Below are 13,197 nucleotides of genomic sequence, written 5' to 3' on the forward strand. Positions count from 1 at the left end.
GTAGGGCTGGACCAGATTAAAGACTCGGAATCCAAGTCATTCTGCAGCATATGAATATATTGGCTTGGAAAGGATTTCTCAGTAATGAATATAATGCAGAGTCATGAACAGTAGCCAAAATGGGAGAAGTGTAAAGCCAATCAAAGGAAGGGCAGATGTTTAAAAATGTCTTTTGTGATTCGAAATTGTGATCCAACAAAAGCCATTATGTTTCTGCTTTCTCAATTTCCAAACAGGAGGGAGGCACTTTGAGGTTTTCCCAGGCTTTTGCCCTATCTATACTTTGTGTGCCAAGTGGGAAATCCCAAAGCCATGCAGAGCCAGCAGCAGCCCAAGCCAAACAAGACCTCAGATCCAGAACAAACCAGGAGGTAAAGGCTGCATCCATTTGGGTGAAACAAAGATAGTCCAAGGTTCCCCATAGGCCGTAGGGGTAAAGTTGTTGAGATAGGAAGCCCACTTACACCTTGCTTTTCACAAGACAGAAAAATCACAAAAACAAAACTGTAGGTCCCCACACCCATGCAAATTATGACAGGCAGAGGATATGCCAGCAGATGAAGAGGGCAACCTTAGTTCCTGTCACAAACGAGCAAGCAGAGCAGTGGAGTGTGTGGTGTTTTTCCTGCACTTGCCTCCATGACCCCTTTTTTTGTTTTGTCGGTGTAGAGCTGGGGAAACTTAAAAAATAGGAGGCGTGAGCTTCTCTCTGCTGAGGGCCATCAAATATGTATACTTCAGGTTTTAGCTGGAGCATTAGCAAGTGACAATTGCACATCAAATAAAGGTGTCCTTACTCTGCACAAGTTGATAGAAAAATACGAAATGGGTAAAGAAGAAAGAAGAACCGTGGGCAGGCGAGCCACTTCATTTTATTCCTTATATGTACAAACATGAATAATTTGACGTGCTGTTTAGACAGTTTCTCCCTAACTTAAGTCTTTTAATTAAAATGAAAGGAAGGAAATATGCTTTAAATATGAATGTGAGAAGGTGTGAGTTGGCAGCCCCCAGCCTGCCTTCTCCTCTCTCTGTTGTTAGATTACAATGAAACCTCATCTTCTCACACTGTCTTTTCATAATGTTTATGGTTGTTTTAGGTAACACATAAACCACACTGGATGTGCTATTCCCCTTATTACACATCAAGAGCACAGAGCCTGTCCTTGTTCTTGCTATTTGCATCTATGCCCAATCAGTCCCTGTCTTTTCCTCTCCCACCAGGCCATAACACAGGCCTGACTGCAGCCAGCAAAGTAAATGCTAACTTTTCAGCTTGGGCTCAGCAGTATGGCCTGGGAGCGAATGAGGGCATCTAATTCTGGACTGAAAATGGGCTCGAATGTCGGCCCTAATAAGTGACATGTTTATGAAAGCGCTGTGCAATTTCAGCCTGTATTATTTCATTTTGCTTTTGGCCATCCCCCCCCCCAACTTTGCCTCTGTTGTCTGTGCACTTAACGTGTAAAATGCTAAACAAGTTTTGATATTTACCTGTTTATGATTAAATTGCAAAATGATCTGCTTCGTTCTGTTCTAAATTAAGGTCTGCATTAAATGTCATAGCATTTATCTTTCATAAAATGAGACAGCAAGGACACTAATTTCCTAGGTATTCAATCACTGCCCCGTGCCACTTGAGAGACAGCCCAGAAGCCAGCCTGCCCACAGTTCACAGCTCACTGTCAGCCCTGAGATGGAATCATAAAAGTCAATTAATCATTAAAAGCTGTTACAAGCACATATCGAACCAGTCTGGCACAAAATGTTAATCAGTCCAATATCAATATAATAAATTCCTGCAAATTGGAGCGATCGATATGCTTAGGGCCTAATGAATCAATTTGAGGGCACTGGGCCTCTCCTTGGGGTCTACCATGACATGGCAGCCAAGTGAGTGCTACATCTCTAGGCGCACTGCCAACAGAGGTCACCTACCCTCCCAGGCTGTTCCCTTCAGCTGCAGTTACCACGGTGACAGCACATCACCGCTGCCCCAGTGTCCTTCTAGGTAAGGTGGAAACCAATGCATCACTGCCCTTGATGGATTTGTCAATAATACTTAGCAGGGGAGGGGACCTGTGGTAGAACCCGCACAGTCTCCAGTCCCCGAGCAGTTTGGTGTGATTTAATTGTCTGGAGAGGTGTGTGCTCCTGCATATATGCAGAAACTAAGCAGTGGTTACAGGAAGCAGGAGTTGGCAGGCGGGCCCGCAAGCCCTGGGAAAGCATGCAGGGAAGAACAGTTGCCTGTGCAATGGCCAGGTCAGTGTTCCATTAACCAAGGTGCTGTGTGAGTAAGAAATAACCTGGAGCCTCTCAGATTAAGGATTTATTAGCTACGAAATTTTAATACATTACTCATGAGTGGAAATGGAGTTGCAGATTAATCACTCCCTCTCCCCACCTCAAGGCTAAGATTCAGCAGCCCCCTTTTTTTGAGACCCATGTTCATGGGCAGTAGATGTTCTCCAAGAAAAACCCACCACCAAAAATGGGGGGAGAGAAGCAGACATGACTAGTGAGGGTCTCTCTCACTCTCCCCATCTCTCTTTCCCAACCCTTTCTTTATTACTTATACATGCTGGTTCTCCCTTGCCCAAACAACACCATGACTCAGAAAGGTTGAAGTGGCTGGGTCCACAGCAGTGGGGTTTTAAATCAGCTTCTTCATCATTTGCTTTGGAATAAACCCTGGATTTTCATATCTCCAAAAATTTTATCTTCCACTATTCCTATTAAAACTGACCAGTGAGAGGAGCCAAGAACAATTTCAGTATTGCAAAATGGAAGGAAGCAGCTTTAGAGATCAAAGAAATTTTGGCTACTGAGACTCTGGGGAGTCACTGTGTTCCAGAAGCTTCGCTGTCATTTAACATAAAACAGAGAGGTTAAAACTAACTAAAATATAATCTTGGTTGATTATTTTAATCATCTCAAATGACAAATGTGCCCCTGGACTGCCCTCCTGATGGGGGAAAAAGGCAGGGACTCAGGTCATACCAAGGATTCTCAGGAAATTACTCCTAGAACTATGCTCAGGGATCATGCCTAGTGGTGTTCAGGAGGGTAATTGTGGAAGGTCAAACCCGGTCAGCTTTATGCAAGGCAAGAACCCTACCCACTGTACTACCTCTCTGGCTCTTGGACTTCTATTTTATGAACTGTGGGCTATACGTGCTTCCAAAAGTTGGTGGGTAGTTACTTTCCTGCTGCACCAATAGGATAGTTCTGCTGGGTCTAGTTTTCAACAGTTTCTGAATGCCTCCTCCTCACATGCATTTACTACTCCCTTATAGAATAAGAAATGCTTTGCCAAATCAAAGAAATACTAATCTAGTGTTTATTAGTTATTTAAATGTTATTTTTCTTATCGGAGTAAAAAAAAGAGAGAGAAAATCATTTTTATCACAGTGGTCTGTATTATAAGAAACATCAAAATAAATTACCAATTCGACGCTAAAGAAATAACTATTCAACACATTGAGACAGGGCAATGTTAAGGGTGTGCAGACAAAGGTAACTAGATGCCTCCGCTTAATTGCCCTGACACTGTGCTTAGTTCCTACAGCTACACTCTGAGAGCTAAAAATCTCTCATTGTTATTAATTGTATTCCTTTTAGAATGTAATGTCATATCGCTGCAGGCTGAGCTAATGAAACATACCCACATTACCAAAATAGGCATATTTCTTTTTGTTCAATGCATTCTATCAAAACTGTCTGCTATAGACATTGTGTTAAAGATCCTTTCATAGAGTCATATAAAGAATATCTCAACTACCTCAACATTTCTATTACACTAATACTAAAATGCCCAGGAGGACGAAACAATGCCGTGTGCGTTCAGTTATCCTATAAGACTTCAGAAATATTGCTAATTCCTGCCTCTGATTTATGTTAATATTAATGCTAGATTACATGCTACAGCTTCAGAACAGCCACTGCATACCAAATCACACAAAGGCAGGGCACTCCCTTGCATGGGATTTCTATGCCTCTATTATAATGAGAATCTGAATTATTTATCTCTATTTATCCTACAGGAGTTCGCTTGACCCCAGTCCCATTTTCTCTTCCTACTGCACATCAATGCATGTAAACATGACTTCAGAGAGGCTGCGCACTTCATATGTCCTGTCCTTTTTTCAGCTACAAGCCACAGCAGTAGGCAGTAGACAAAAATGTTATGCCATGGTGAGAATTCATTTAAGCATTTATTGGAGGTAAACTCTCCTAATTAAGTCAACTTTAACACAGACACGCAAATAGCAGCCTGCGTATGTGTCTGGCACCTACACAACGTCTGGTGAGCCCATAGGAAGTCAAGCAGCCGCAGGCCAAGGAGATGGTTAATAAATTCAAGCTTTCCTTTTTATAACCTATATATTAGAAATGTGATTGTCTGGAATGGCAGGAGGTGAGTGCACTTCTATTCTTTGGTTTCTCTCTAGACCAGCCACATCAAGATGACTTGGTGGATCCAATTTCACTCTGACACTCAAGTTGGTCTGATGAATGGTGAAGCCAATACTTCTGAGTGCTTCTTGCTCAAGACTAAGTCAAAGACTCAGGTGGGCTGGAATCAAGAAATGTCTGAAGAGAACTTACCCTAATAGCCATGGAATGGTACATTAGTGTTCAGGTCCTCCAGAGAAACTGAACCAATTAGACACACACATATACACACACCTATTGATTATAAGGAATTGAATGGGGGCAAGTTCAGCCTTAGAAGTACTGCATTCTGCCATCTATGAACTCAGCCCTGGGCCAGCTGTTCCAGTTCAAGTCTGAAGGTCTCAAAAGCAGGTATAAGTTCTAGACCAGGTGTGGCGAACACGCGGCTCTCGAGCTGCATGCCACTCCAGGCCAAAATGAATGCGGCTCTTTGCCTCTTATCATTCTTTTGTATACTGTGGCTCTTTGCCAAGTTTGGATTTTGTCAGCTGCTTCTGAGGAGGGACCTCTGAGGAGAGATCTCCGAGCGCGTAGTCCCGCCCCAGGCTGCGTCATCCGGTCTCACATACCTGGGAAAAAACTGCACGGGCCTGGGAGCAGGGGACCCGTGTGTCACATGTTGGGTTACATCTGGCCGTTAGTTCTTAGTGTGGAGGACGCAACACACCCTCACCATCACTGCAGGATTTTGACCCTCACTCAAAATGGCAAAATGCAATATGTGTTTAATATATTATTGTTAAAATTAGATGCTTTTGTGTGAGTGTTTGTCTGTTTTGGCAGGTCACTGAGTGGTGTGGCTCTCTGACTCTCACAGTTTAAAACTTTGGCTCTTTGTGTCGAACTTGTTTGCCACCCCTGTTCAAGACTGAGAGCAGAAAAAAATACATGCCTGCTTTCTTTTTTTATTTAATTTATTTAAACACCTTAATTACATATATGATTGTGTTTGGGTTTCAGTCATGTAAAGAACACCACCCATCACCAGTGCAACATTCCCATCACCAATGTCCCAAGTCTCCCTTCGCCCCACCCGACCCCCGCCTGTACTCTAGACAGGCTCTCCATTTTCCTCATACATTCTCATTATTAGGACAGTTCAAAATGTAGTTATTTCCCTAACTAAACTCATCACTCTTTGTGGTGAGCTTCCTGAGGTGAGCTGGAACTTCCAGCTCTTTTCTCTTTTGTGTCTGAAAATTATTATTACAAGGGTGTCTTTCATTTTTCTTAAAACCCATAGATGAGTGAGACCATTCTGCGTTTTTCTCTCTCTCTCTGACTTATTTCACTCAGCATAATAGATTCCGTGTACATCCATGTGTAGGAAAATTTCATGACTTCATCTCTCCTGACAGCTGCATAATATTCCATTGTGTATATGTACCACCATTTCTTTAGCCATTCGTCTGTTGAAGGGCATCTTGGTTGTTTCCAGAGTCTTGCTATGGTAAATAGTGCTGCAATGAATATACGTGTAAGGAAGGGGGTTTTGTATTGTATTTTTGTGTTCCTAGGGTATATTCCTAGGAGTGGTATAGCTGGATAGTATGGGAGCTCGATTTCCAGTTTTTGAAGAAATCTCCATATCGCTTTCCATAAAGGTTGAACTAGACGGCATTCCCACCAGCAGTGGATAATAGTTCCTTTCTCTCCACATCCCCGCCAACACTGTTTATTCTCATTCTTTGTGATGTGTGCCATTCTCTGGGGTGTGAGGTGGTATCTCATCGTTGTTTTGATTTGCATCTCCCTGATGATTAGTGATGTGGAACATTTTTTCATGTGTCTTTTGGCCATGTGTATTTCTTCTTTGTCAAAGTGTCTGTTCATTTCTTCTCCCCATTTTTTGATGGGGTTAGATGTTTTTTTTCTTGTAAAGTTCTGTCAGGGCCTTGTATATTTTGGAGATTAGCCCCTTATCTGATGGGTATTGGGTGAATAGTTTCTCCCACTCAGTGGGTGGCTCTTGTATCCTGGGCACTATTTCCTTTGAGGTGCAGAAGCTTCTCAGCTTAATATATTCCCATCTGTTAATCTCTGCTTTCACTTGCTTGGAGAGTGCAGTTTCCTCCTTGAAGATGCCTGTAATGTCCTGGAGTGTTTTGCCTATGTGCTGTTCTAGATATCTTATGGTTTTGGGGCTGATATCGAGGTCTTTAATCCATTTGGATTTTACCTTCATACATGATGTTAGCTGGGGGTCTAAGTTCAATTTTTTGCAAGTGGCTATCCAATTGTGCCAACACCACTTGTTGAAGAGGCTTTCCCTGCTCCATTTAGGATTTCCTGCTCCTTTATCAAAAATTAGGTGGTTGTATGTCTGGGGAACATTTTCTGAGTATTCAAGCCTATTCCACTGATCTGAGGACCTATCCTTATTCCAATACCATGCTGTTTTGATAACTGTTGCTTTGTAGTACAGTTTAAAGTTGGGGAAAGTAATTCCTCCCATATTCTTTTTCCCAATGATTGCTTTAGTTATTCGAGGGTGTTTATTATTCCAAATGAATTTCAAAAGTGTCTGATCCACTTCTTTGAAGAATGTCATGGGTATCTTTAGAGGGATGGCATTAAATCTGTATAATGCCTTGGGGAGTATTGCCATTTTGATGATGTTAATCCTGCCAATCCATGAGCAGTGTATGCGTTTCCATTTCTGTGTGTCCTCTCTTATTTCTTGGAGCAGAGTTTTATAGTTTTCTTTGTATAGGTCCTTCACATATTTAGTCAAGTTGATTCCAAGATATTTGAGTTTGTGTGGCACTATTGTGAATGGGGTTGTTTTCTTAATGTCCATTTCATCCTTATTACTATTGGTGTATAGAAAGGCCATTGATTTTTGTGTGTTAATTTTGTAGCCTGCCACCTTGCTATATGAGTCTATTGTTTCTAGAAGCTTTTTGATAGAGTCTTTAGGGTTTTCTAAGTAAAGTATCATGTCATCTGCAAACAGTGAGAGCTTGACTTCTTCCTTTCCTATCTGGATTCCCTTGATATCCTTTTCTTGCCTAATCGCTATAGCAAGTACTTCCAGTGCTATGTTGAATAGGAGTGGTGAGAGAGGACAGCCTTGTCTTGTGCCAGAATTTAGAGGGAAGGCTTTCAGTTTTTCTCCATTGAGGATAATCTTTGCCACTGGCTTGTGGTAGATGGCCTTCACTATATTGAGAAAGGTTCCCTCCATTCCCATGTTGATGAGAGTTTTGATCAAGAATGGGTGTTGGACCTTATCAAATGCTTTCTCTGCATCTATTGATATGATTATGTGGTTTTTATTTTTCTTGTTATTGATGTTGTGTATTATGTTGATAGATTTACGGATGTTAAACCAGCCTTGCATTTCTGGGATGAAACCTACTTGATCGTAGTGGATGATCTTTTTAACGAGGCATTGAATCCTATTTGCCAGGATTTTGTTGAGGATCTTTGCATCTGCATTCATCAGTGATATTGGTCTGTAATTTTCTTTTTTGGTAGCGTCTCTGTCTGGTTTAGGTATCAAGGTGATGTTGGCTTCATAAAAGCTATTTGGAAGTGTTTCTGTTTGTTCAATTTCATGAAAGAGTCTTGCCAAGATTGGTAGTAGTTCCTCTTGGAAAGTTTGATAGAATTCATTAGTGAATCCATCTGGACCTAGGCTTTTGTTTTAAGGCAGACATTTGATTACTGTTTTAATTTCATCAATGGTGATGGGGGTGTTTAGATATGCTACATCCTCTTCCTTCAACCGTGGAAGATTACAAGAGTCCAAGAATTTATCCATTTCTTCCAGGTTCTCATTTTTAGTGGCGTAGAGTTTTTCAAAGTAGTTTCTGATTACCCTTTGAATCTCTGTCATATCAGTAGTGATCTCTCCTTTTTCATTCCTGATACGAGTTATCAAGTTTCTCTCTCTCTCTCTTTCTCTCTCTCTCTCTCTCTCTTTCTTTGTTAGGTTTGCCAGTGGTCTATCAATCTTGTTTATTTTTTCAAAGAACCAACTTCTGCTTTCGTTGATCTTTCGGATTGTTTTTTGAGTTTCCACTTCGTTGATTTCTGCTCTCAGCTTTGTTATTTCCTTCTGTCTTACTATTCTTGGGTCCTTTTGTTGAGCATTTTCTAGTTCTATTAGCTGTGTCATTAAGCTACTCAGGTAAGCTCCTTCTTCCTTCCTGATGTGTGCTTGCAAAGCTATAAATTTTCCTCTCAGTACTGCTTTTGCTGTGTCCCATAAGTTCTGATAGTTTGTGTCTTGATTGTCATTTGTTTCCAGGAACCTTTTGATTTCCTCCTTGATTTCATCTCGGACCCACTGGTTATTGAGCATGAGGCTGTTTAACTGCCAGGTGTTAAAGTGTTTCTTCTGAGTCCCTTTGGAGTTCACAAATAATTTCAGAGCCTTGTGGTCAGCGAAGGTAGTCTGCAAAATTTCTATCCTCTTGATCTTATGGAGGTATGTTTTATGTGCCAGCATGTAGTCTATCCTGGAGAATGTCCCATGTACATTGGAGAAGAATGTGTATCCAGGTTTCTGGGGATGGAGTGTCCTATATATATCCACTAGGCCTCTTTCTTCCATTTCTCTCCTCAGGTCTAGTATATTCTTGTTGGGTTTCAGTCTGGTTGACCTATCCAGTGTTGACAAAGCCGTGTTAAGGTCCCCCACAATTATTGTGTTGTTGTTGATATTATTTTTCAGATTTGTCAACAGTTGTATTAAATATTTTTCTGGCCCCTCATTCGGTGCATATATGTTTAGGAGAGTGAATTCTTCCTGCTCTATGTACCCCTTGATTAATATAAAATGTCCATCTTTGTCCCTTACAACCTTCCTGAGTATAAAGTTTGCATTATCTGATACTCGTATGGCCACTCCAGCTTTTTTATGGGTGTTGTTTGCTTGGATAATTTTTCTCCAGCCTTTTATTTTGAGTCTATGTTTGTTCTGACTATTCAGGTGCATTTCTTGTAGGCAGCAGAAGGTTGGATTGAGTTTTTTGATCCATTTAGCCACTCTGTGTCTCTTAACTGGTGCATTTAGTCCATTGACGTTGAGAGAAAGAATTGTCCTGGGATTTAACGCCATCTTTATTTCAAAATTTGTTGTGTCTTTTGGGTAGTCTTGTCTTAGATTAGGTCTTTCAGTTTTTCTCTTAAGACTGGTTTTGTGTCTGTGAAGTTTCTGAGCTGTTTTTTGTCTGTGAAGCCATGTATTCTTCCGTCAAACCGGAAAGTGAGTTTTGCTGGGTATAGTATTCTGGGTGAAGCATTCATTTCATTCAGTCTTGTCACAATATCCCACCACTGCTTTCTGGCATTGAGTGTTTCTGGTGACAGATCTGCTGTAAATCTCAGGGAAGCTTGCTTGAACGTGATTTCCCCTTTTGATCTTGCTGTTTTCAGAATTCTGTCTCTATCTGTGGGATTTGTCATTGTGACTAGGATGTGTCTTGGGGTGGTTTTTCTGGGGTCTCTTTTGGTTGGTACTCTTCGGGCATGCAGGATTTGATCACATATATTCTTTAGCTCTGGAAGTTTCTCTTTAATGATGTTCTTGACCATTGATTCTTTCTGGAAATTTTCTTCCTGGGTCTCTGGGACTCCAATGATTCTTAAGTTGTTTCTGTTGATCTTATCATAGACTTCTATTTTCATCTGTTCCCATTCTTTGACTAATTTTTCCATTGTCTGCTCATTTGCTTTAAGTTTTTTGTCCAATCTCTCCTGCTGTATGGAATTGTTTTGTATCTCATCTTCCACAGCACCAAGTCTATTCTCAGCTTCTGATACCCTGTCCCAGAGCTTATTCATTTTGTCATTCACTTCGTTTACTGACTTTTTCAGTCCTGTTAGTTGACATGTTATTTCAGTTTGGAGTTTTGTGATTTCTGTCTTCATATTTTCTTGGTTCTTATTAGTGTTCTGTTCAACTCGATCCATGGTTTCTTGGAGTCCGTTGAGCATCTTCCATATTGTTAGTCTAAAGTCCTTATCTGAGAGGTTGATTAGTTGGTTGGTCATTATCTGGTCCTCAGAATTGTCATCTTCATTCTCTATGTCTGATGCTGGCCTGCGTTGTTTCCCCATTGTCACACTTGTATTGTGGGTTTTTCTACGTGTTGTGGTGGTATTCATTGTCTATATGATGCAGGCAGCACACTCCTCTGGCTCCTCCCTTTCTGGATGGGCTGACTTGCCTCTAAGGGAGGGGAGTCCTCCGTGGATGAAGCCTCACACTGGGTCAAATCTTAGGCCCGAGCATGCAACAGAGAAGACAGTCCGGAGAGAAATGTTTTCTTCTGTGATATAGCGCCGTTCTTAGTGTGATTTTTCCTTCTTGTTGCAATGGAGTTCTTTCCTTAGAAGGAGTGCACGGCCGCGTAGCGAAGCGGAGCTAAAGTGCTCTGCTGGAGCCTCTTTTTGCCCCACTCGCAAGAGTTTCACGCAAGAGGAGAGTAGACAGACATAGACAGGTCACACTCACAGTTTTTCACAGTTGGGCCCCACTGGGCCGGTGTACTTTCGCGGATTTTCCCCGCCTGGTGTCACACACAGGGAGCCGGCTTTTGCCCTGCCTGCTTTCTTAAACATTTCTTTCTTTCTTTCTTTCTTTCTTTCTTTCTTTCTTTCTTTCTTTCTTTCTTTCTTTCTTTCTTTCTTTCTTTCTTTCTTTCTTTCTTTCTTTCTTTCTTCTTTCTTTCTTCTTTCTTTCTTTCTTTCTTTACTTTCTTTCTTTCTTTCTCTCTCTCTCTTTCTTCTTTCTTTCTTTCTTTCTTTTTTTTTGTGGAGGGGGCACACCCGGTAACGCTCAGGGGTTACTCCTGCTATGCGCTCAAAAATCGTTACTGGCGTGGGGGACCATATGGGATGCCGGGATCGAACCAAGGTCTGTCCTGAGTCAGCTGAGTGCTGCACTATTGCTCCAGCACCAAATCTACTTTCTCCTCTCAAGAGAAGGGGCCACAGCGATAGCACAGCAGTAAGGCATTTGCCTCTCACTTGGCCAATACAGGATGGACCCTGGTTTGAATCCCAGTATCCCAAGCCTGCTAGGAGTGACTTCTGAGCACAGAGCCAAGAGTAAATCCTAACCACTGCCAGATGTGCAATAAAAATAAAATAAAATAACACGCATAAGAAAGAGCAAATTATATCTTCCTTTTCATTTATTTACTTTTATGGAGTTAGGCTACAATCTGCAATACTGAGGAGCTACTCCTGGCTAAGTGCCTGAAAGTCAATGCCTGGTGGGCCGCTTGCATGCAGATGCTGGCTCTTGCCCTTTGACCCATTTCACCCTTCTACTTTCTGTCTTTAAGTATCTCTGAGTAGATTGGACAATGACTCTTGATTTGGGGAGAATTATCTAACTCAATCTACAGATCGTAGCTCTAATCTCATCTAGAAATACTCCCACTGACACCCAGATATACTTGTGGCTTTTTCAATTAGTTATTTTTGCCCAGAGAAATTGATAAGATTAACCACCACAATGGTTTTAGCTTTCTTCCATGGGAAATATTCCAGCAGGGTTGTTATCTATTAGGATGTGGTGGCATTGAAGCATTTTATTAAAAATCCCCATCTATGTACCTTAGATATTACTATGAGATATTTGTTATTCACTTTTGGTCACAATAAAAATTATTTAAAAAATTTTTCTAGATAATTAACATCTAGAAACATTAAATTAAAAAAAATTCCCCATAATCATGCTTCTATCAGAGAAGAATGTGTTGCTACCAATTGAAACTTTTGGTGTCTATAGAAGACCAATGTGATCTATACAGGAACATACATATCTTAGTCAGCCACTATCAATGGAGTGTTGAGAGAACAGCTACTTAGGGTTAATTGTTATGAGTTGAACAATTATGTGATCCCATATTGCATGCCAGATGCCACTAACAGGTCTAATATAAGGTCTATATAATGTAGGATGGAAACAGATAAAAAGAAAACTGTAATATTTGAATGTGTATACAAACATATTTTACAAAGCAAACAGTATATTCTTTTATTTTTAAATATGGAACACTTCACAAGTTTGCGTGTCATCCTTGCACAGGGGCCATGCTAATTTTCTCTGTCTCGTTCCAATTTTAGTATACGTGCTGCCGAAGGGCGCATGCAAACAGTATATTCTTAATGAGATAGATGGCAATGAGAATACAATGAAATTCATCCAGTTAATTACCAGTAATTTGTGAAAATTGAACCTAGGAGAGCAGAATCGGGGCTATAATCATATAAGAGACAAACACTTGTTATTATTTATATTATTTATTATTATTTTGTATTATATTTTATGAATATTATTATTTCATTCTTGGGGCCAGGCCTGGTGGTGGTCAGGACTTATTCCCAACTCTGTATTCAGTGATCACAGCTGGTGGTGTTTGAGGGACCTTATGAGGTGCAATGTATTAAACCCTAAGCCAGCAACATTTAAGCCAAGGGCCCTGCCCACTGTAATACTGCTCCAGTTTCTCTTAGATGACATTAGATCCAGTGTATGGTGGCAGAGTACACACATTTCCTTTGCATATGCTCTAGTACACAGGAACAAATTCATATGTGAATCAAGAATGGATGAATGGATCCCCACCCACCACACACATACACAAACACACACACTGACACACACACACTGACACACACATGCGCACACACACACACACACCAGGTTCCTAGAGTGGCAGTACTGAAGTTCCTTAAGTTGTGATGTGATGGAAGGAAAAAAGGGGTGGAGAC

General features: G+C 41.0%; 1 non-coding gene across 1 annotated transcript; it reads right to left on the reverse strand.

Moving 5' to 3' along the window:
* Positions 1-12,466: 12,466 nt before the first annotated feature.
* On the reverse strand, positions 12,467-12,571 carry LOC126025164 (U6 spliceosomal RNA). Its single transcript, XR_007501209.1, has one exon. It is a non-coding gene; the product is annotated as a U6 spliceosomal RNA (small nuclear RNA).
* Positions 12,572-13,197: the final 626 nt, after the last annotated feature.

This window comes from Suncus etruscus, chromosome 12, assembly GCF_024139225.1.
Source record: "Suncus etruscus isolate mSunEtr1 chromosome 12, mSunEtr1.pri.cur, whole genome shotgun sequence".
NCBI lineage: Eukaryota > Metazoa > Chordata > Mammalia > Eulipotyphla > Soricidae > Suncus > Suncus etruscus.